The sequence below is a fragment of the Gossypium hirsutum genome, chromosome A09 (genome assembly GCF_007990345.1).
Source record: "Gossypium hirsutum isolate 1008001.06 chromosome A09, Gossypium_hirsutum_v2.1, whole genome shotgun sequence".
NCBI lineage: Eukaryota > Viridiplantae > Streptophyta > Magnoliopsida > Malvales > Malvaceae > Gossypium > Gossypium hirsutum.
Genome location: NC_053432.1, coordinates 54,228,279 through 54,251,347, shown reverse-complemented (window position 1 = coordinate 54,251,347; position 23,069 = coordinate 54,228,279).

Genomic DNA, 23,069 nt, shown 5'->3' with positions numbered 1-23,069 from the left:
ACATGTAAAATTCGGCCCAAAACAGCCCATATAAGTGCATGGCCGAATTTACCTTGTTATTTTATTAATTAGGTTTAATTTTTTATTAGTTACTTGTGAGATTAGGATTTGTTGGAGGCCTATATAAGCATTGGCCAGCCACCCTTTGTAAAAACATCTTATTATTATTTTTTCTATCAAATTTCAGATTTGTTGAGTGCAGAATTTTCTTTGGGGTTTTCTCCAAGAATTCTCTCTTGAGTTTTCTTTAGAAGTTGTTTTAACAATCTTTTGATTGTGGGAGCCATCTTCAACCTTCTTCTTGCCACCGATATTCTTTGGAGGGGAGATTAGAGCCGTTTGAAGAGATTTGTGAAATCTTTCGGGATTTCAAGGATCTTTAGGACTTATCCTTTAATTCTTGCTGTTTTCGATTTCTTTCTTTACTTTTCTTTGCTTATACTTGTGTCGATTTCTCATCTAATATTTTGTTGTTCTTGTTTGTTTTCCAGCATTGATTAAACTCAAGATCTCATCGTTTAAGTTGTTCTCCTATTGGCAGCACCCATTCGAACCCCAAAAAAAAATCCCCAATTCCTAGGGTTTGGCCGATTGGATTTCTTTCAATTTGGGAATCAATTGATTGCTGGAAATTGGGCATTCTTGGCTGAATCAATTCCTTGGCAGATTCGCATCTTTTCTTTCTTTTCAATTTCGTTTGATTCATCGATTCTATTTCTTTTCTTCTTGCTGCTCTTTTAATTGAATTTGGGAATTTTAAATTCAAATCTGATTCGGTTTAATCTTAATCTTTGTTTTTGATTTCAGATCTGTTCGTCTAGATCTTTCGTAGGAGTTTCTCATGACTTGGCAACTCGATCTTGGTCCGCGTGCGCCATCCCGTATCACACTTGGTATAGTATAAATCTTTTTTTGAGTATGGCATGTATAGGGCTAGACTAGGATGTTCGTTTTAATGAGAAATTGGTTATGTACTTTGGCTTAAGTCAAAAGCCCTTCATATTGTATCAAGTCTAGAATAATGACTATTATTCATTTTGGCAAATATATATAATGTTCTTTCTATCGATGAATTGGTGTCTATTGTGGTGAAATTAGTATATTGAAATGATCTTGTGTAGGTTGTGTAAAATACGTGACAAAATGGCTTGGAAAAATGGCCTCCTTTTGTCCATACGGGCAAAGCACACGGGCGTGTGTCTAAACCATGTGTGACACACGGCTCACTCCCATAGGTGTGTGTTATGGCCGTGCATCCCCTGAACTTAAAGTTTTAAGTCAATTTAGTACACGGGTAGGCCACACGGGCGTGTGTCATGGCCGTGTTTTAAAGTCAGTGTTGTACACGAGTAGGCCACACGGGCGTGTGTCATGGCCGTGTTTTAAAGTTAGTGTTGCACACAGGCTAAGGGCACAAGCGTGTCCCAAGCCACACAGGCGTGTGTGACCACACGGTCTATACCCACACGGGTGTGTGGAGCTTTAAAGCTTGAATTTTTTTTTTCAAGTTTTTCTCAAGTTCTCGGTTTAGTCTCGAACCGTCTTTAATGTATGTTTTGGGCCTCATGAGCATGTTTAAGGGGTAATGCATGTGAACGAGAAGTTTAAGTTAAAAGAAATTTTATGGCCCGATTTTACATGCGTATGCTTGAGTTAAGTCCGGTAGCACCTCGAACCCTATCCCGACGTCGGATACGAGTGAGGGGTGTTACAAAAATTCAGCCATATGAACTTACCTGGGTTAATTTATGAAAGTTGTAGAAATTTAGGGGCTTATCGATAATTTTCTCTTTTCCTCATTTATCTTCGGATTCTCTATCTATAATATAAAATTTTCAATTCATTAGCATCTCATTCAATTCTAATTCACTTCACAAGCTATGCCCTTCAATTTTTGAAATTACACTTTTACCTCAAAATTTACAATTTTTACAATTTAGTCCCTGCTCAATTAACCCATCAATTGAGCTAATTTTTCTCAATCAACACTTTATATAATTACTTTAAGCTATTATAAAACCTTTGATATTCATAATTTTAAATTTTAAACCCTAATTCACAACTTTTCACAATTAGGTTCTAAAATCAGTTTCTATTAAAATCACTTAATAAAATCATCTTATAATTATTTAAAAGCTTCAAATCCATGATAATTCCTCTTAAACATACAGAAATTATCCCTGGAAACTTTCAATTTTACCCATAGAATCACAAACTAATGTAAACAATAGTTGGACCTAATTGTACAAGTCACAAAAACATAAAAATTTCAAAGAAAAATCAAGAATTGAACTCACATGGTGCAAAAATATGAAAGAAAAGCTTGTTTCAGACCTCCTATGGCATTTTGGCTAATGAATTATGAAGAGTTCTCTAGATTTTTCAATTTTAGTCACTTGTTTTATATTTAATTTTAACCAAATTACCATTTTGTCCTTAGTTCACAGTGTTTTCTTGTCCATTTCTGTATGGGTTCTTGTCCATTTCTATACCCGTACGTCCAGCCCAAATGATTTGGGTCCAATTTCCTTTTAAATCCTTCCTCATTAGACACTTAAGCTATTTAATCACTTTTGCAAGTTTTGCACCTTTTACAATTTAGTTCTTTTTTATTAATTAACAATCAAAACGTTAAAATTTTCCGACGAAAATTTAATACTAACTCAATAACACTCTATAAATATTTATAAAAATATTTATGGCTCGGATTATGAATTCGAGGTCTCGATGCCTCGCTTTCAATCCAGTTTATCTAATAAATTCTTCTAATTCTCCAACTTCACTAATTCAAAAATTCTTCTAATGTCATACTTGTTTCACATATATTATTTTATTAAATCTTTGAACTCACTTGTCGGATTTAGTGATCTCGAATCACTATACCACTAAAAATTAGGTTGTTACAATGGTAATATAAATACTTAACAAATACATTCAAATAGTCATTTGAAAAACTAGTATTCAAGATTGAATATGTAAAATATGAGAAAATATGTGATGTTTTCATGAGGGGGAGTAAATACGCGTTGCACTCTTTTTCTTTAATCAAGATTTTGTCCCATTAGGTTTTCATGATAAGGTTTTTAATGAGGAAGCATATTATGTTAGGTTTTTATCCCACATAATTTTTTCTAATAAGATTTTAACGAGGTATATTATCTACCAATGGACATCCAAACGAGAGTGTTATGAATATTTTATTAAGTGGATGTCCATCATGATTAAGATAAAGTTATTATAATTTTAAGATTATCTTTTATTAATTTAAAAACATATTATAATTTTAAAATGTTATTTTCTATTATTTTTTAAAAAATTGGATATATAGGTAGATTATGCTATCATGTGTCACTAGGATAAATATATTATATGTCAAAAAATTAGGTAGACATGTCAACTGAAATCCTACAACCTTGTAATATAATATATAATTCAGATATTTACTATCTAAATTCACGTTATTTTTTATAGATAATTAGGGATTAGAAAACAAAAATCCATGGTAAAAAATTTAATTCATGATCACCTAACCGTTATTTTTGAAAAAAAAAAGAAGTTTTGTTGAGGAGTTAACTTTTTTTAGAGAAATTTTCAAAGTGTCGTTCGTTGAATAGCCAGTCGAGCCTCTAATAAACAAATTTATTTGTCTTCATGTTGAGGTTCCCTCACATCTATCAAAGCCATGTATGGTTTACAATGGGGTACCTCCCCTAGTGGTGATAAGAGAAAACAACCTACAAGACTTAAGGAAAATTGTTACTATTGGACGTGATATTAATTAGCAGATCTGTAATAACCCGAATTTTACCGTTACCGAAACAGTGTATTTTCGGGTCTCCATTTCTGAAAAACGGATTCGTAAATATTTATTAAAAATATTTACGAAGTAAAATGAGTGGTTAATTAGAGTTTAATTAAGTAAATTTAGCTTAATTAAGAGTAATTAGGAAAAATGACTAAATTGAATAAAGGATGAAAGTTGAATTATAGATTAAAAGAAAATGAAGAGGACCAAAATGACAATTATGCTATTTGTCCTAAGTGAGGCTGCATAAACATAAAAATCTGAGATTTTTATGTGTTAAAATATATATTAAATTATTATTATTTATTATAGTTTTATATTTAATTATTATTGTTATTGTTATTATTATTTAAATTGATATTATATTATAAAATGAATAAAAGTAAAACAAGTGTGTGGTAAAAAAAAATTATATGTGTACCAATGATATACATATACTTGTAATACACATATATGTTTGCTTATTATATAAGTATATTATATATTATTATTAAAAGTAAAGTAAATAAAAAGGAAATAAAGGAAAGAAACAGAATGAAAAGAAACAGAATGTGGAAACGAAACAGAGAAGAAACAAGGGAGAAAGAAATAAAGAAAAAGGAAAAGGAAAATTTGGGATTTCAAGGTTCAAAGTTAATTTGGTAAGGCAATTTAGCCCCTTTTCTTGTAAATTTTGAGTTTATGGAATCCTAGAGATGAATACTACTTGATTTAAGTGAAAATTTTGAAAGTTGTTAGATTTTTAGATATTGTTCTTTTTGAATAAAAAGATGAATTAAGGGCTAAATTGATAGAAATTCAAGTTAGAAATGAAATAAGGATTAAATTGTAAAGTGATTCATAAGTTTTATGCTTTAAGGACTAAATTGAAAGAATTTCAAAATTATGGTTTTATTATGAAAAATAGATAATTATGTCTAAGTTTGGTTAAAAATTGAATAGAAATGAAGTATGAATTGAGATAGAAAAAGTAAGTGAATCTAGTTAAGATTAAATTGAAATTAAAGTAGAAATTGAATAAATATTGTATTAATTAGATATAAATTAGTAGTGAATTAACGAATATGAATTGTTTTAATTCCCGTAGCTAATGTTGTCTCAAGAAGTTTCGGCTAAGTAAGGAAATAGCAAAGCCGACTCGGAAAAGCTCGGAAAATACGGTTTGTATTTCTATAATCCAAACTCAATCATTATTTGTTATATTTATATACATATGACAATTGTTAGTGTTAGAATTATGATGTTTTACTACTGAAATGGATTGATTTTGGTATGTGATGAATTTATCAAATTTATATTGATTGAATTTATATTGATTGAAATTATAATATATATATATGATCTATGTAAAAATTTGAATATTGAATGAATGTTATATTGAAAAATTATATTGATTGGAAATATGAGGGAATTGATATGAATATATGAGATTTGTGATAATTGAATATTTGATATTGAAAAGTGAATTGAGTTATATTGGATTATGAATTAATGTGAATAATTGAACTATATTGTTGAATTGAATGAAATTGTATGAATTGTGAAAATGGGTGAATATATGTGATTATCAGAATGGTATATTGATGAAAGAATTATTAAATTGAGAAAGTGAATGAAATACCCTATTAACTAGTCGGGCTGAGTCGGATATAATTGGCATGCCATAGGATCTGAAAGTGTACGGGATTTGCCGGCTTTATCGATCAGGCACTTTATGTGTCGTATTTCAGGCACCTCGTGTGTCGTATCAGGCACCTCGTGTGTCGTTTTAGGCACTTTATGTGTCGTACTCTGATCAGGTACTATGTACCGTTTTAGGCACAATGTGCCGTACTGGTGTCTTTAGGTTGGAATCCGTGTATCCGTCAAAGTTCGGGTTTGTTAATAGGGGTAAATAAGTGAAAGATAAATCGAGTGAATTTGATCGATTGAGCTATTGGAATGAAATGAGAAATTGAATTGAGAATTGAAATTGAGATATGAGATTGAAAACATGAACCAAAAGGTTCATGAAATGAGTGAAGTTCAAATGGATGATGATTGATGTTAGAATGAATTAAAATGGTATGTTGTTAAGAAGTAAAGTGTGAATACAAGTAAATTGTGAATATATTGTATATAATTTATACGGTAAGTAAATGAAAAGAATTGAACAAATATGTTATTGTGTTTGTTATATGACTTGTATAGAATTTTTATGGTAAGTAAATGAAATTTATCTATAAAACAAATAAATGAATACTTATAATTGTTATTGTGATTTTAAGTTTAATTGTTATATTATTAAGTGTTCGGATTATAGAAATACCACTGAGTATACCATACTCAGCGTACGGTTTGTTTCCGTGCGCAGGTTAAGTAAAGATAGTACGTTGAATCAGCATCCCAAGACGATCCCGAATTCATTAAGGTAAAGTATGTTGAGTATTGATAATGGCATGTACCTAGGATGTTTAATGAGAGTCATTTAGGTTGTAAAAGTATTGATGAAATGAGTAAATTATGGCTGGCAACGGTATGTAGTATGAATTTTGAAATTTACTAAAAATTCGTAGTGATTCTAAATTAGTCCCGAATTGAATTTACTGTTCATATTGGACCGCGAGGGCCCATTAAAGGGACGACATCTTAAAACTAGGATGTGTGTGAATATTTATTTTAATTAATAACCGAAATTGGACTGTACTGACTGGTAATGTCTCGTAACCCTGTTCCGGTGACGGTATAGGGTTAGGGGACGTTACAAGATCACTTGGGCGCCATAAAGACTTAAACCATAAACTTAAGGAATTGGTCGTTTGACAATGCTTTTAAGGTGGAAAAGTACTTTTTCACCCAAATGCAAAAATTAGGGTTTAGGTGTTTTAAGTTTTGCGTTTTGCGTTTTAAACTGAAAATTATCAAACTACTATTATTTATATTAATTTTTTAAAATGTATTTAAAATTTTAGATTAATTTATATATTTTGGTATCATTATATTAAATTATTAATTTTTTTATCTCGTGCAATGCACGGGTTAATTGTATATATTAATTATTGTATATTAATTTTTTGCATTTTTAAAAAGTTTGTACTTTTCAAAAATAATATAAAATGATGTATTCTACTGCTATATAAAATATTGTATAATATATACTATTTACAAACTATATTCTAATCTTGTAAAAGTACTATAGATTGTACACTATAAAAAAATTAAAATTATATAAATTTTTTTATAAATTAATTTGTAACTTTTGTAAATTTTTTACATAATATATTTTTAAATAACTTTTACTTACTTTATTATTTGATAGTGTTTAGTTTTGATTTTTTTTTTCCTAATTTTAGAGTTGATAAGATAAAAGTTAATTACTAATATTAGTAATAAATTATAAATTTTCATCAAATCAATTCTAGAGTCAAAATTAAATAGTACAGAGTTTACACTGTTATTTTAGCTTTTACCAAATATATGTGTAACATTAGAAAAAAAAATCAAACATATATACCGAATATTGTATTAAGCCTTTACAATTTGATACCTAATTAGACAAACTGTCATTCGACTATTTTATACTGAAAAGCATCAATTAGAATAGATTATTTTTTAAAAAAAATTGCAATAAAAAGTAAACATAATAATATAAATATTTAGTTTTATAATCTTGATAATTGATATTATAATGAAAAAAAATATATATGTATAAATTTAAATTTTTAATCATCAAGTTTTTTTAATTTGAAAAAAAAAATTCATAAAAAATTTCAATCTGAAAATTAAGAATAAAAAAACTAAATTGCTTAAATATAAAGTTGGACTATATTGCATTTAATAAAAAAAACATGTAAAATCTTTTTTTTTATAAAATAACTCAAATTTTAAACTATTGGTTACGTAATTAATCAAACAAAAAACTTCTTATGGTACTAATTATGTAAATAATTATAATTATTGAATTCAATGATTTTTCTAAAATTGCTCAACTTTTACAATACTTAAAATAAGAATACATAATCTTGAAACCTAAATAATTTTAAATAATATTTTAATGAAAAGTGAATATAAAATGTTAAATTTTTTAAATTTATTCCAACTACATTTATTATAGGTTCTAATCGTATCTGCTATTTTTGACATAATATTTAGAATTAGACATAGTCCCTCTCCAACCCATAAATAGAAGGATAATGCGCTTCAACGCACTCGAACTCATACCCTTCTACATTGGCAATAATGTTCATACCAATTGAGCTAAGACTCAATCAATTTTAAAATTAATATTTTTAATCAATATATATTCTCTAAAAAATAAAATAGTATGAAATTATATGAAACAATGTATGAATTATATAAAATAATGCATTTTAATTATGTATAATTTATTTGAAAATTTGGTACAAGTTAATTATTGTACAAATTTTATGCTTATGAAGTATTCCGATTAAAAATTAAGGTTGGTATATTTTAAAAATATATATATTATAAGTAAATATTATTCTTTTGGATTTTTTTAGGCATAATGCTAAAAATAGTCCTTAATGTTTGATTGTTTGGTCACTTAGGCTCTTTTATCTTTTCTTTGGAGCACTTTAACCCCTAACATTTATTTTTTTTCAAATTGATCTATTTTTAACAGACATGCTGACGTTGTCGTTAGTTGTCTAACTACGCTAATGTGAATTTTTTTTTATTCCAACTAGGTGCCAATACATTTCACACGTAATTAAAATAAAAAATAATTCAAAAAAACTTTTATTCATTCAAAAAACAATTAAAAACAAATAACATAAAACACACAGGCACTGAATCGTTTTAGAAATGAGAAGGTCGATCCTAAAAGAACAAACACTTGATTAGATAATCTAAAAAAGGAGAGCAGAAATTGAACCCTAAGTTGAGAAAGTAAAAAAATTTGTGCGAAAGAAGATTATTCAAAGCATGTTGCAAAATCGCATTTTGATTTTCAATGATATTTTGGGTCGATGATATTTTGGGTATGTTTTTAAAAGGTTTCATATTGAAAACATTATTTATGTTATTTTGATTTTGGTTCAAGGTAGTCAAAATTGGGGATTTTTATTTAGGGTTTCTAATTTTGGAGGGTTTATTTAAGGTTTTTGATTTTTAAGATATTGGTTTAGGGTTTTTAATTTGGCTACTAATTAGAAGAGGAATTTTGGGTACTTTAGTTTTTTTGTTTAGGGTTTTCGATTTGGTTACTGAAAAGAAGAGGACTTTTTGCATTTTTGGTTCTTGGTTTAGGGTTTTTGATTTTGTTAGTGATAGTGGTTGACCCTAAAATTTGACAAATCTACATGTTTCATTCAAATCTACATGTTTCATTATACTTTTTGGTTTAATGCATGATTTTTATTTGGGGTTATAATATTGGTTGGTGAGGGCATTAGTTCTAGGCAGAGTTTAGTAGGTGGACTTATTGAAGTGGTCTCTCCATCTTTTATTGTCGTTTTGTTATTATTTATATTAACTTTATAAGATTTGATTATATAATTATTAAATCATTTAACCTTATATGCATTTTCTATTGTTTATATTATTCAATATTTTGTTTGTTTACACCTTTTTTAGCTGCACTTTGTTTGTCTGTTAGTATGGAATCTTACTATTTTCTAACTTTTGTAATACGTTTTTGTAACCTCCCAAACTCGGCCTAGACGTTATGGCTAGATTGAGAAGGCTACATTAGCCACCGAAATGGCTAAGCTAACTTACGTTACTTTTTAAGACATAAAAAAAACTCATTTTAGAGAAAATCGTAGTTGTACTTTGAGTTAGCTTAAAAGCATTTATTCATTAGGTCGTGTATGCTTAGGATTCATTTTATTGTTGACAATGTTGTTTTAGAAAAACCGTTTGCTTGTTGCTCTTCTTTAAAAAAAAAACCTCGAAGTTAAACTAATGCAGCGGAAAAACCATTTTTCAAGTCATTTTGGAAAATTAGTTGCCTTATCGAATTGTTTTTCAAAAACAATTCATTTGCAGTGTAGCGGAAACTAGGGAACAATATCAAATTTTACTTAAACCCGATATCATGCATTATCCGGTTATTATGCTTGAGTAATTCATGCATGCAAAAATTCCCCAAAGAAAAGTTACCAAGCCACAGATCAGAGATAATTAAAAATTTACAAGCTAAACCCAATAAAGACTTAATAACACTTATTAAGAATAGTCTGAGGTCCAAGGTGATTCTCCGAATGCCGAGCCCGGTCCTAATTTTGAGGTTTACCTGAAAAGTTAAACATTATTGGGGGGTGAACTTATGAAAAGCTCAGTGTGAGTCAAATAATTATTTAAAGGGAAAAAACATCAAACACAGTGAAACATATTAGGATTAACAGAAGAAAACAGAACCATCATATGAATTTCATGTCATTACATAGCCATTATCAAATTGATGTCAAATGGTGTATGAGCATAGGTCATCATTCATTTGAGTAACTATCATTAATTTTGATACCATTCAATACAACAAAATATAATGCGTAGCATAAATCAATAACACTCGAAAATGTCGTGCACATGATGCAATGCAAAAAGGTTCCTACCCATACCATCCGCTACACACTACGAGTTTCCTAGAACCCGTCTGCCAAACTCCAAAACATTATGAGCATAGCTCGATGTGATAAAACCATAAAATAATCAATAATGCAGAAAATCTGCCGGATATCAAATAGTGCGATACAATCACTAATAACATATAAAATGTGATAAAATCGCCAATCCCCTCGGTACTCCAGGTGCAGTTCACTGACTACGAATAATACAGACTTAATATGCCGCCGGTACACCACGGAACTCCTACGTCAACCACAAAATCCCAACCAATGCATATCCAATATGTCACACAATCTCATACATAATCATATCTCAATACTTTCACATTCATTTGACATGCTCAGCATGTCCTCAATAATCACATACTTTTAGTAAATGAAAATAGTGTTCCAATCTTTCAAATTACCATTGTGTTGGTATCAATCAATATTGTTCAATTTCACATACTTTACGGATTTTCATTGTGCATAAATAGCACCTTTTCAATACACAATATAACAAATATCTCATGAATTTAAATCATACATAAGCTTAATATCTCAACACATTATATCATTCAATCAAACATTCTCATATCTCCTAACTCAAGTATGCAATTACAAACTCAATCAAACATTCATACTACCAACTAGCAATTTTGCCAACATGTCAATCTTTTAAGACTCAAAACATACCTGGTTTGGCCACTCACAAAATTAATAATTTGGCTATTAATACAATCCAATCAACAAGCTAATTTATCATATATAACATGATATTTAACATTCTCAAACAATTTTATGAGTTTAGGACACACACCTTATTTTTCGCTTCCTCACAGCACACTAGCGAATCTTCTAATTTTCCTTAATAATTCCTTAAACGAACCTAAACCAAAATTCAGTAAGAATTCAATCAATTTACCATTAAACCAGACCCCAAACACCCACTTATGAGTTCAAACGAATCGTTGAAATTATAAATATTTTATGAATCCAAACTAGTTAGATTCCTTACACTATATCGATGCAAACTGTACGTACAAGCGTTCTTCACCTTTACGGATGATTTGAGGCGTTTGGGTCTGCACCTACTTCAATAATATACTGGAAAATCAGTAGCTAATTAATGATTAAATTCCTTTATTTAATCCAATCATAACCTTTACCCAACAACTATGTCGAAATAACAAACTAGTTACTCTTAATTGCACTTATGTTTCATGATTTGTGGGATCCGAATAGCCAATCTATCAAGAACGTTTTTCCATAATTAATATGGGTTTAAAATCTGATTAGGAGGGTTAAAGAACTCAAATTAATCCTGGAAAAATATAGGCAAGAACCAAGAAACAAAACAACCCCTTTTCTTGCCCATAGGTGCACGCACCACCACTCGCAGTAGCCAAAATTGGGGCTGAATTTTAAAATAGTTTGAGATCTCATTAAATTCTGGAAAAATACCTTTAAAATCATTTAAAATCCCCAAAATTCCATATCTGGAAATTTAGGTTTTGAATGAACAATATTAATTAAGAAATTGAAGAGAGAAGAGACCTGACCCAAGCTAGTCGAGAGAAACGGCAATGGCACTTTCTTGGCAATATTCGGGATCGATCTTGAAATTCAAGATTTCAGATTTGGGGCTGATTTTAATGAGTAAAGATCACAGCAATATGGTGGAGAATATGTTAGCAAATCTTGTGGCCAAAAGAAAAGAAATAGATGGTAAAACTAGGTGTAGGCGACGACAACAATGGGAGAAAGAAAGAAAATTGAAGAGAAAAGAAGAGAGGAAGAGGGTGAACGGATTGGGTTGGTAAAATTTAAATTAAAGGCTGAAAAATACAATAAAAAGTTATATTTATACTTAGGGTTCAGGGGTATGGATGGCACACACATTAAAAAAAGAAAAAGGGATTTTGCAAAATTTAATTATTTTGCAAGGGAAGGGATTCGAACTTGGGACCTCATTTAATTTCCATGCTTTCTCATATTTCTTTTAACCATTAGAATTTTTCCTCATTCTTGAAATAATTTTGCAATATTTATTTTAAAAATAAGGCATGTCACATATTAGGATTTACAGCAAAATTTGAAAAATAATAAAAATGGTGAGAGAGAAGGGATTTGAACTTGGGTTTCAAGAAACATTTCACTAACACTTAACCAACAAACCAATACCTCATTTATTTCCTAAAATGAATAGATAAATTTCAAAAATTAAGGTATGACCACTCTTTCTCAATTCACAAATTCGATTCTACTAACCCCAAATTTTTGGGATGTTACAATTTTTTTATTGTTTAAATTGTATATGTTTGTAGAGGAGGAATACTACATAAACTTGTATGTTGGGAGGTAAATTTGTACGTGATCCCCATGTTAGGTATTTTGGTGTTGAGATGATTAGGATTAAAGAGTATCCAGATACGATATTATATTTTGAGTTGTGTAAAATAGTTAAAAAAGATTAAGGTCCAATATAGTGTAGCTAATTTATTTCCATGTACTTCGTAGTGGGACTTTGCAGAATAACCTTAAGGTTGTGTGGAATGATAGTAGCACTATTGACATGTTGAACTACTGGGTTAAGCATAAGGAGATAGACCTGTATGTAGAGCATGAGATTGACACTACTTTTTTTGTTGCTGATAATTTACTGTTAACTGCAACATCTATTGAAGGTTCTAGGGATGGTAATCAAGGTGGTGAGGGTGGTGAAGGTTTAAATGGGGAGGGTGTTGAGGTTGTTGGCAGTAAAAGTGGTGAGGTTGAAATTGATGAAGGTGGTGAGGGTGTTGAAGGTTTAAATAGGGAGGGTGTTGATGTTGATGGCAGTAAAGGTGGTGAGGTTGATGCTGCAAGTTAAGGTTTAGATGGTTTAGATGCATCTGCTGAAGGGTTTGAATAGGATGCTGGAGGTTTAAATAGTGGTGTTGAAGAAGCTAATGAGGAGAGGTTTGAGGATGAAAGTGATAGTGATTTACAGAAGGAGAATGTTTATTTGATGAAGGTGATGTACTTTTCAGATGGTAATGATAGGAAGGAGCTTTAAGAAGCTAGGAAAAAGTTGAAAGAAGTGGAAGGGAAATGGAAAAGTTAAGGAAATAGTAGTTGATGAGACTGAAAATGAAAGCTCTGAAAACCAGATTCAGGCTGAGGTCCCTGAAGAAGTTGAGGGTGAAGGATTAAATGATAGAGTTGCTAGGAAAGAAGAGGGAAATGGGATTGAATATTTTGATAGTGATGATTATGGGAGCATACTTGGGTTAAATGATGATGGCAATAATGATGCTTATAGAAGAATAAGTAGTTCCCCACTTACAATCCAAACACTTTTGTATTGGGATGCTATTTAAAGATGGTGAATAATTCAAATATACAATTTGTAAGTATTCAATGTGTTGTAAAAGAGAACTTATGATAATCAAGACTGAACCAAATAGGATTAGAGTTAAATGCATTGCATCTAAAAAGTGTAAAAGGAAAATATTTGCAAGTTACAGTAGCATGTCTAGGTGCCTGCAAGTGAAAAGTTTTCATGATGAGCACAACTGTTATGTTAGTTTTAGAAATAAAATGGTTAATGCAAAAGTAATTGTAGAACATTTTGAAGCTACTATTAGGGACCACCCAAAAATGAAGTTAAGAGAGATACAAAGAAGGGTAGCTTCAAAAATGAATGTAAATGTTAATATGACAAGGTGTAGAAGGGCCAAGAAAATAGTGAAGCATAAGTTGGTAAGAAACCTTGTAGAGGAATATGCTATGCTGTGGGATTATGTTGATGAGTTAAGACTAAAGAATCCTGGAAGTACTATAAATATGGCAGTGAATAGAGTAACACTTGAATCTGCACCATATTTCAAGAGGTTTTATGTTTGTTTTAAAGCACTGAAAAGATGTTGGAAAGAAAAGTGCAGACTTATACTAGGTTTGGAAGTTAAGCATGTGCTTCTACTAGTTGAGAAAACAATGCCTAGTAGGCCAAAGAAGAATAGAAGCAAAGCAAAAAATGAGTTGGAAAAAGTAAGGCCCGAACAACTCAGTAGGGCTAATTTGAATATGAGATGCAGGAAATGTGGTGGTGAAGGTCACAACAGAAGATCATGCAATCAACCTAACATAGTTGGATCACAGATATATTGTAAACACTTTTTCACTATCAAGTTTCAAAATATTTTAATGTAATTTGAGGTTGTAATTTTTTTTACAATCTAGTACGAGTACAAGAAATAGAAGCCAAAAAGGATGGCATATCAAGATCCTATCAACACACAAGAATCCACTACAAAAGAGAAGATGAAGAAATGAATTAAGATGTTGTTCTGACTAAACCTTTTGTTTGTTTATTGAAATAGTTGCTTACGATATGTTTTGTTTGTCATTGCATGTAATAGTTGCATAAGATTGTTTTTTTGTATTTCAGGTTCTAGGACTTGCTTGAAGTTGGTATAACAATGATGGTATATGTAACAAACTAATATGATATACCATTACTGCTATAGGCAACTATGTGGGTTTAGGGTCATTTTGTTAGTTACTTTTGTTCATGGTGCCTATAATTACCCATACAAACAACTATTTTGTACATGACATACAATTTCAAATATCCAATATTTTAGTACATGTAACATTCTCTTCTATCTCCAATTGTTCCCTTTCATTATACTTCCCTCAAATTAGCTACAAACACCAATTTGAATGTGACAATTTATGTCAACAACAAAGTTTGAAGGTACTAGATATACAAAACACAAGAACATGACACCATACTTTTCAAATTATAACATTACTACATAATGTGGAACATAAGATAAATAATACACTGCAAATAAACATTTTCTTATAAAAAAATTTCTCTTTCTTGAATGATTTACATTTTTGCTTCAACCCTTTAATTTCTGCCCTTAATTCAATGTGATCCACAACATCATCTTTGACATGTTTATAATTGTTCTCCTTGCCCACATTTTGCACACTGTCACTCTCAGACATCTCAACATTATTGTTTTTACTACCACATAGACTCCCACACTTCATAATTTGCTTCCTAAGTCTCATATTCTCTTTTGCAAGTATTTTTTCGTTATCACGTAATTCACATATTACTTCATTCGTCTTGTTACACAGCTTATCATCATACCACTTAAAAAATCCACATCCATCAACCTACAATTCGCACAAAAAGATTCGATATTATATTATATAAACCCTACAATTCACTAAGAAATCTAATGCTAGGATGAAACATAGCACCAATTTAGTCTAATCTACACAAAAATCAAACAAACTAAAAAAAGTTCCCGATTTCATATGAACCTTAAAACAAATTTACTAAATATATGCTTACCTGAAAATCTGAGCAACCATAATATCTTCTGTCTGGGTCTAAATCACTCCATGAAGTTTCTCTCGAAGCTAACTTGTTACAGAAACATGTTATTTTCATTCCATCATAAATGAACTCCTCTTGTGATGAAGAAACCAACTTCAATTAAGGCAACTTCTCCATTGATGGCTTCCAACCACAATTTTCAGACAATATTTTTTACGCTTTTATTGAACCACTAGATTTCAAGCTTCGATTTTTACAGAATTTCAGTGGAAAGGGAGAGGATTTGAGATTTAGGGCTCTTTATTTAGGGGCTCTTAGATTGTTTTATCCGTGTTTGTGTGTGTTTAAGGGTTTTTTAATTGTTTTTAAATAATTTTAAAATCATTTTATGACGTGGCATATAAGACAAAATCGTGCCACATTAGCATTTAATTATATTTGGACTACCACATCAGCGGTTAATGTTGATCGTTAGTCAACTAATGGCCACATTAACATGTCCGTTAAAAATATATCATTTTGATAAAAAAAATATAAATATTATGAGTTAAAATGTTCCAAAAAAAAAGAAGATAAAAAGCCAAAGTGATCAAACAACCAAACGTTAGGGGCTATTTTTAGTATTATACTTTTATTTTATAAAAACTAACCTTGTTATTGCAATCCTTTTCTTTCTCTTTACATGATTATAAATATCATAATCAACTTTCTATTTAGCAAATTCAGAATAACAAAATTTGTAATTCTTTTTTATGATGGGTCGTTCTCTATTTTATGATTGTTTTAGGGTCAAAATAAATTGTATGCTTTTGAATACCATGCAATCATATTTATATGGTGTGTTTACATACTATTTTTAATTTAATTTTTAAAAATATAACAACACAATTATTGATGTGAATTGTTAAAAGTTTTGGTAAGTTAATAATTAGTGGGAAAATATGTGCTACATAATTTTTGTAATTAAAAAAAATAATTCTTTTTTTTACTTTTTAATAAATATTAAGGGACACATAGTAATTGAATGAAAGTGTAATTATTAAGGTGGTAATTACACTATCTTGTAATTAAAAAGAATTGTGTGTAGTTGTCAAAATGTAATTACATTGTAATTCCCTATGTTATGTTCGGTAGAACAAGTTATAATTACACAGTTGCATAATTTATATTTTTAAAAATATTTGTTACTATAAAAAAATTATTAGTATGATAAAAATAATTTCTAAACAAGTAACAAATATTAAAATTAAATCATCATATATATTATGTTAGTCTAAAAAGTAGTTGATAATATGATTACTAATAAGAATAGCAAGAAAAGTATACATCATATGCAATTTTATCTAATTGTTCTAGTGCATATTTGTTAGGTTATTCCCTCTTTAATTTAACACATGCTCATTATCATCACATGTTAGTCATTGACTGAGTTCATTATCATTTGAAGTAGCATCATTAAAATTATAATCTTTGAAGTATGGATTGTCTCAATTCCTTCTATGATTGAAGTTATGAAATATGCAACATGCTAGTACAATTCAAACTTAATTTTTTATGCTATACTAAGGTGATGTTATTAATATGAGAAATGTCTTTTTAGAACAACATAAATGTCTTCTCAATTACATTTTAATGTATTGAATATCTAAAATTAAAGAGTTTGCGAGTTTTTTATATTGTTCGTGTCTAGCACCATTTTCTCAAATGGTCTCATACCCTATAATACTGTAACCTCCCAAAAATCGGGTTTGAAGAAATTAGGTTAACGAAACCAAGAGTGGTTATGTCTTGATTTTGAGTTAGGATTTTGAAAATTTTGCAAAGCAATTTGATTTGGTTCAGTGGTTTAGTGCTTTAAATGTGTGCCTAAGGTCTTGTGTTCAAATCTCTTTAAAATTTTTGTTAATTTTGTCTTAACCTCTATCCCTAATCGTATAGCATAAATAATAATTTTGACCAATTGATATTAAGAATGAGTTTACTGGTTTAATGGTTAAATTTTATATACCTTTTATTTTTGTGTTCAAGTCTCTACGAAAGTGATAAGAAAAATAAATTTTTAGGCTGCCTTGTGAAATTGTTCTATTTTATTTTAGTTATTTTATTTTAAAATAACTAACTCCTTTTCAAAAAATGTTTGTTATTTTTCTTCTTCTTTTGATTCTTTTTCTTATTCCTTTTTTATAACTTCTCAACTGGCTTTGTTGAAGAGATTGCATATTTCGTTGTTTTGACAAAAAGGTTAACAACGTAAGTTTGTTGTCAAATTTCTACTAATGTTCATTCTCGTTCATTATTTGTTAAAACTAAAATTGTTTTGCTCATTTTGCCCAATTCCTTTTTGAGGGTTTAGTTGGTTCTCTTTCTTAAGTGAAGGGATTGCATATCAAGATTCTCTACCTATTTAAGTACTTTTATTGTTGGATACGAGTGAGGGTAAGCGTTGAAGTCTGATTTGGGCTTTGTGTTGAAAGATTTTAATCAAACTTTGGTAGTAAATCTATTAGTTAGTGAAATGGATACTAAAATTGTTTGATTGATGTCTGATTATTGTTGTTTTTAGGGTCTGAAATTCATCTTTGTTTCTTCCACGTCAAAATTGAACTAGGTGTGTAACAAAAATTGAGAATTTTGCAAATGGCGAAAGCCAAAATTTGTGACTGTCGACACCACACGATCGTGTGCCAGGCCGTATGGTTGGCCATGTAACTCTCTGACTTGGGTCACATGGGCGTGTGTTCAGACCATATGAGAGACTATTTTGATTGTGAGTCACATGGGCAAATGACACGAGAGTGTGTCTAGACCATGTAACTTTCTGACTTGAGTCACATGGGCGTGTACCAGGACGTGTGAATCCACACTGGCTGTAGCACCCCAAACTCAGCCCAGACGTTATGGCCGGATCCGATATGCCACATTGAAGCGTTCAAAACATTTTATATTGTTGATCCAGAAAAAACCTACTTAGTGTTTTAAAAGATAATTTCATTATAGGTTAAAGTGAATGGAAGCTGTGCACCAGGTAGGAAACCGGAAAATAGGAGGTGAGTCTATCGGACTACTTAAGTACCAAGCTCCCTTCGGATCCAATCCTAGACATGCACACCGCCATTGCCACACCTTAATGTCATGTATATTTCTAGGAAACCGATTTGATTAAGTCATTTTTAGGAAAAGTGATTAATTTTGGAAAATACTTTCATTGTGGAAGCTTTGCTTGTTGTCGTGTTATTTTGAAATCAATTGTTGTTTTTTTTTTGAAAACGCGCCCTAAAGCTATCCAATTTCAACAGTTAAAATAAGTAATACATATCTTAGTAATACATATTAAAACCATCAAAAATAATTAAGCGGCCTTATTACATTTAAAAACCCAAAACTTCAAACGTAAATAATAGGATGTCCAGTTCACCAGAAGAAAACCAAACTTTCAGAACGGGTGGCCACTCCCAATTCCCTCACAGCTCCAAGCCCACTATGGTTGGGGATTTCCTGTGTGGATGAAAATAAAAGGGGTGAGTTTGGGGAAACTCAGTGTGTAAGGAAAACCCATTCAAAGCCCAAGTCAGCTCAAGCCTATTGGGCCTAAGCCCATTCAGGTAACAGTGGTACTAGACCAAAGCCCTTTTCAGATTACAATAAACTGGGCCTTAGCCCCTTATTCAGATAACAATATGGCCCATAGGCCCATTTCAAAATACATGCAACATCAATAACATATGCAAGCCCATTTGGGGAGACTACTCAACCCACCAACCACTACACTCCACCCGTACCAGCCCTACACACCATGTGGGGAATAGCTCAACCCACCCAGCCCAACACTCCACAGTTGCAGCCTTACTGCTCAGTTAACAGTAAATTGAGGCAAATCCTCCAGTACGTAGACAAGCCACTTTTAGTACTTCCTCCGTCAATATCTCAATCCCATGCATCAGATAATAACAACATGGCATGCAGTAAATAACAACAGTCAAACATGCATTTAGGTCAATTTAACCCTAGGGGTATTTCGGTAATTTATCTACTAGGGGTAAAACTGTAAATTTTCCACTTTTAAAGGTATTTCAGTAATTTATCTATTTTAGGGTTTTTCATGCATATTCCTACTTTTCACGTACTAACAGAATCACGTACCGAGGTTTCTTACCGAATTGGGCCCGTTGGCCCATCATTCCAATTTTGGCCCATTAAGCCCAAAAATATCGAGGGCACAGAAATCATGCACTTTGCAGTCCAAATTTTGCAGCTTACCAAAAACATTAATCGATTTACCTCACGAGCATTCGCACACTCGCAAATTTACAAAATACCGATTTTTGGCATTTCGGCTTTTCGACTTTTGTCGATCCAGACTAAGAAAGAGGGTGTTAGTTACACACCTGTTTGCGACGATATGCTGACGAGATCCACACATGAACCGCCTACAATTGAATTACTAACACGTTAATCTAACTATTCAAATACAAACTACGTATTAACCCCTTACAATATTCGGCCAACCACACCTACAGATCATAGTAAGCTTATAAGAAATCAATAAGCAACTCATTAACAATTTTTTGTCAATGTTTACCACATAATCATAATTTCACTGCAAGCTGTCTTCCTGAGAAACAGTCACTAAATCATTTATAACTAGAGCTACGAAACTCCAAATCAAGTGCCGTTAATTTTCCATAAAAATAGACTCATATATCTTCTATCCATAAAATTTTCAGAATTTTTGGTTTGGCCAATCAATACCAGATTTTTCTTAAAGTTTCCCATGTTTCACTGTTTGACTAATCTGACCACTCTTCATTACGAATCAAATTACTCATTGTACAGAATTCAAAATATGTTCTTGTTTATTCCATTTGAAACTAGACTCATTAAGATTTAATTACATAATTTATGCAGCTTCTAACTCATCTCCCACAATTTATGGTGATTTTCCAAAGTCACATTACTGCTGCTGTCCCAAGCAGATTTATTACCAAATCACTCTTTCACACTTAACTTGCATGCTTGTTATTTAAACATGTATATCACCAATCAATCATCACATATCTATGATTTTACTTAAGTATAATCTCCATTTCATCATTTTAAAGCACAACATGTTAGCCGATTTTTCCCCTTAGCATCTAAGGCACATGCATGCTCATTTGTTTGGCTCAACTTCACATATCTTCCATTTTTCATCAAAAGAACATGAAACAACAACCATTTCCTTCATTTTAATTCATGACTAAATGCTCACAACACAACTAAAAACCAAAATATGCTTCAAGAGTTAAGGTAGAATCAAGAAGAACTCATGAACATCAAGATAGAAGCAAACTACCATGAACTTACCTTCAATTTTCTTCCCCAAGTGACCAAACATTCAAGAGCTTTCTCCTCTCCTTTCTCTTCTCTAACTTTCGGCTATGATGAACAAACATGGACAAAACTTTGTTCTTTTCACCCCTTTTTCTTTTAATAAAATTTCATATTTCATCCATTTAATTCTTTAATACAAAAGACATGAAATGCCCATCATAGAACATTTACCTAAACCATTATCATGGAACATTTACCTAACCCATTATCATGGAATATTTACCTAATCCATTATCATGGAACATTTACCTAACCCATTATCAATTTGTACCATGAATTATGGATATCAAGTGCTCATATTGTCTACAACAACATGATGGCTGGCCACTTCATGTAACATGGGAGGTTTGTCATGCAAATCCTCCTATTTTGCACTCTTATTTATTTGGCCACTTCAATTTAGCCTATAGCATTTTCAAACATTTTCACAGAGGTTCTATTTCATAATTTCACCCCCTTTTTCTTATGGAACAAAAATTAACTAAAATTGTCGGGTTCTATCTTAAGATTGGGCCTTCTAGAGGCCCACTAACATAATTAAACCTATGCCAACATTCATAGAATTCCCGAAAATTGGGGCGTTACACTGGCGTGTTGGCCAAAAATCAAAATTCTTTCCTTAGGCCGTAGACATCGTTCGAATCGAATGTAGGCCTTCCGTGGGGTCCGTATGATCTGAAACAAGATACAAAACTTAAATTTTGATGATCTGTTGATGAATAATCCGTTATCTGTACGTATGTCTGATATGATATAAGTTAAGTATGATTTGTTAGCATATACTGTGTTTTTTTTGGGACGTGTTTAAGGTATGTAACTTATTTAGGTATGATTTGTGCTTTGTTAACTTTGATGATTAATTTATGTGTTACTGAGCTGGATGAGAACATGTGATATCCGAATATGTTGTTGTGTCTGATACTGATTTTGGTAAGTAACCATGCATGTGACTTCATGGCAAATCTAATATGATTAATTAAGATTTGATCAATCTGTTTTGCAAAGTGTGGAATCTCATGCGTTCTGTTTCTGTTATTGTACGACAACATGTCTTACATGCTTATCATTTTGATTCTGAATATGTGTGCCATGATACATTGCATGGGGTTCGGGATGATATGAATGGAGGAAGTTTCTGGCAGTTTAATGATCTAAATTATCTGGTGGTTTATCCACAATTCTATCTAGCAGCTAGTTTGCAATTCTAGTGGCACTGTCGACAATTATCTGTTGGTGTGATTTGGTTGGATGAGTTCTGGAGAACTCTATTTTGATTTGCAACGGAGTTGGGTAGGATGTTTTCTGATAACCTGCATCCTGGTTTTCTGAATTGGCTTAATCATACATCTTCTGTTTTGTTATACGATCGCTATGAAAATCTTTGTGATAATCTAATTTGTTCTGCTCTGGTTAGATGATCGTTATGAAATTCTCTGCGTTACTCTAATTTGTATATTGTGTTTTGTTTGATCTCTGTTTGAGTTTAGTTGTACACTAAGCTCCATAGTTCACCCCTTTTGTTTTATCTTTGTCTGTTCAGGCAAACCTCTGACTTAGGATTAGATGACGTGTGGGAGCTCAGATTGTTTTTGCATTTAATATAAATATGGTGAATTTCATAATTATTTGTTTTGATCTCTTGGGTTTGTAATATGTTTCTGAATTTGTTTTGGGTTTTGATTAACTCGTCAGTAATTGATATTTTCTAACACGAGACTACAAAATCACGTAAGTTGACAAAACGAACTTCAATTTTCAAAGTTAAAACTCCATAAAATGTTTTCTACAGTAAATTAAGTAATTTCTTAAGTGTTTTCTGAAAGTGAACAAATAGCTTTTTAATGACTATTTGTGAAAGTTGTATTTGCTAAATAGTTACTGAAATTAGTTTTCCAAGCGTGTTCATGTAATTTCTCCAGATTCGGTTATAACTTCTAGGCCAAATTTGGGGTGTTTCAAATATGGTGCAAGAAAACTTTTTTATCTGCATAATTAGCATTGACCTTAT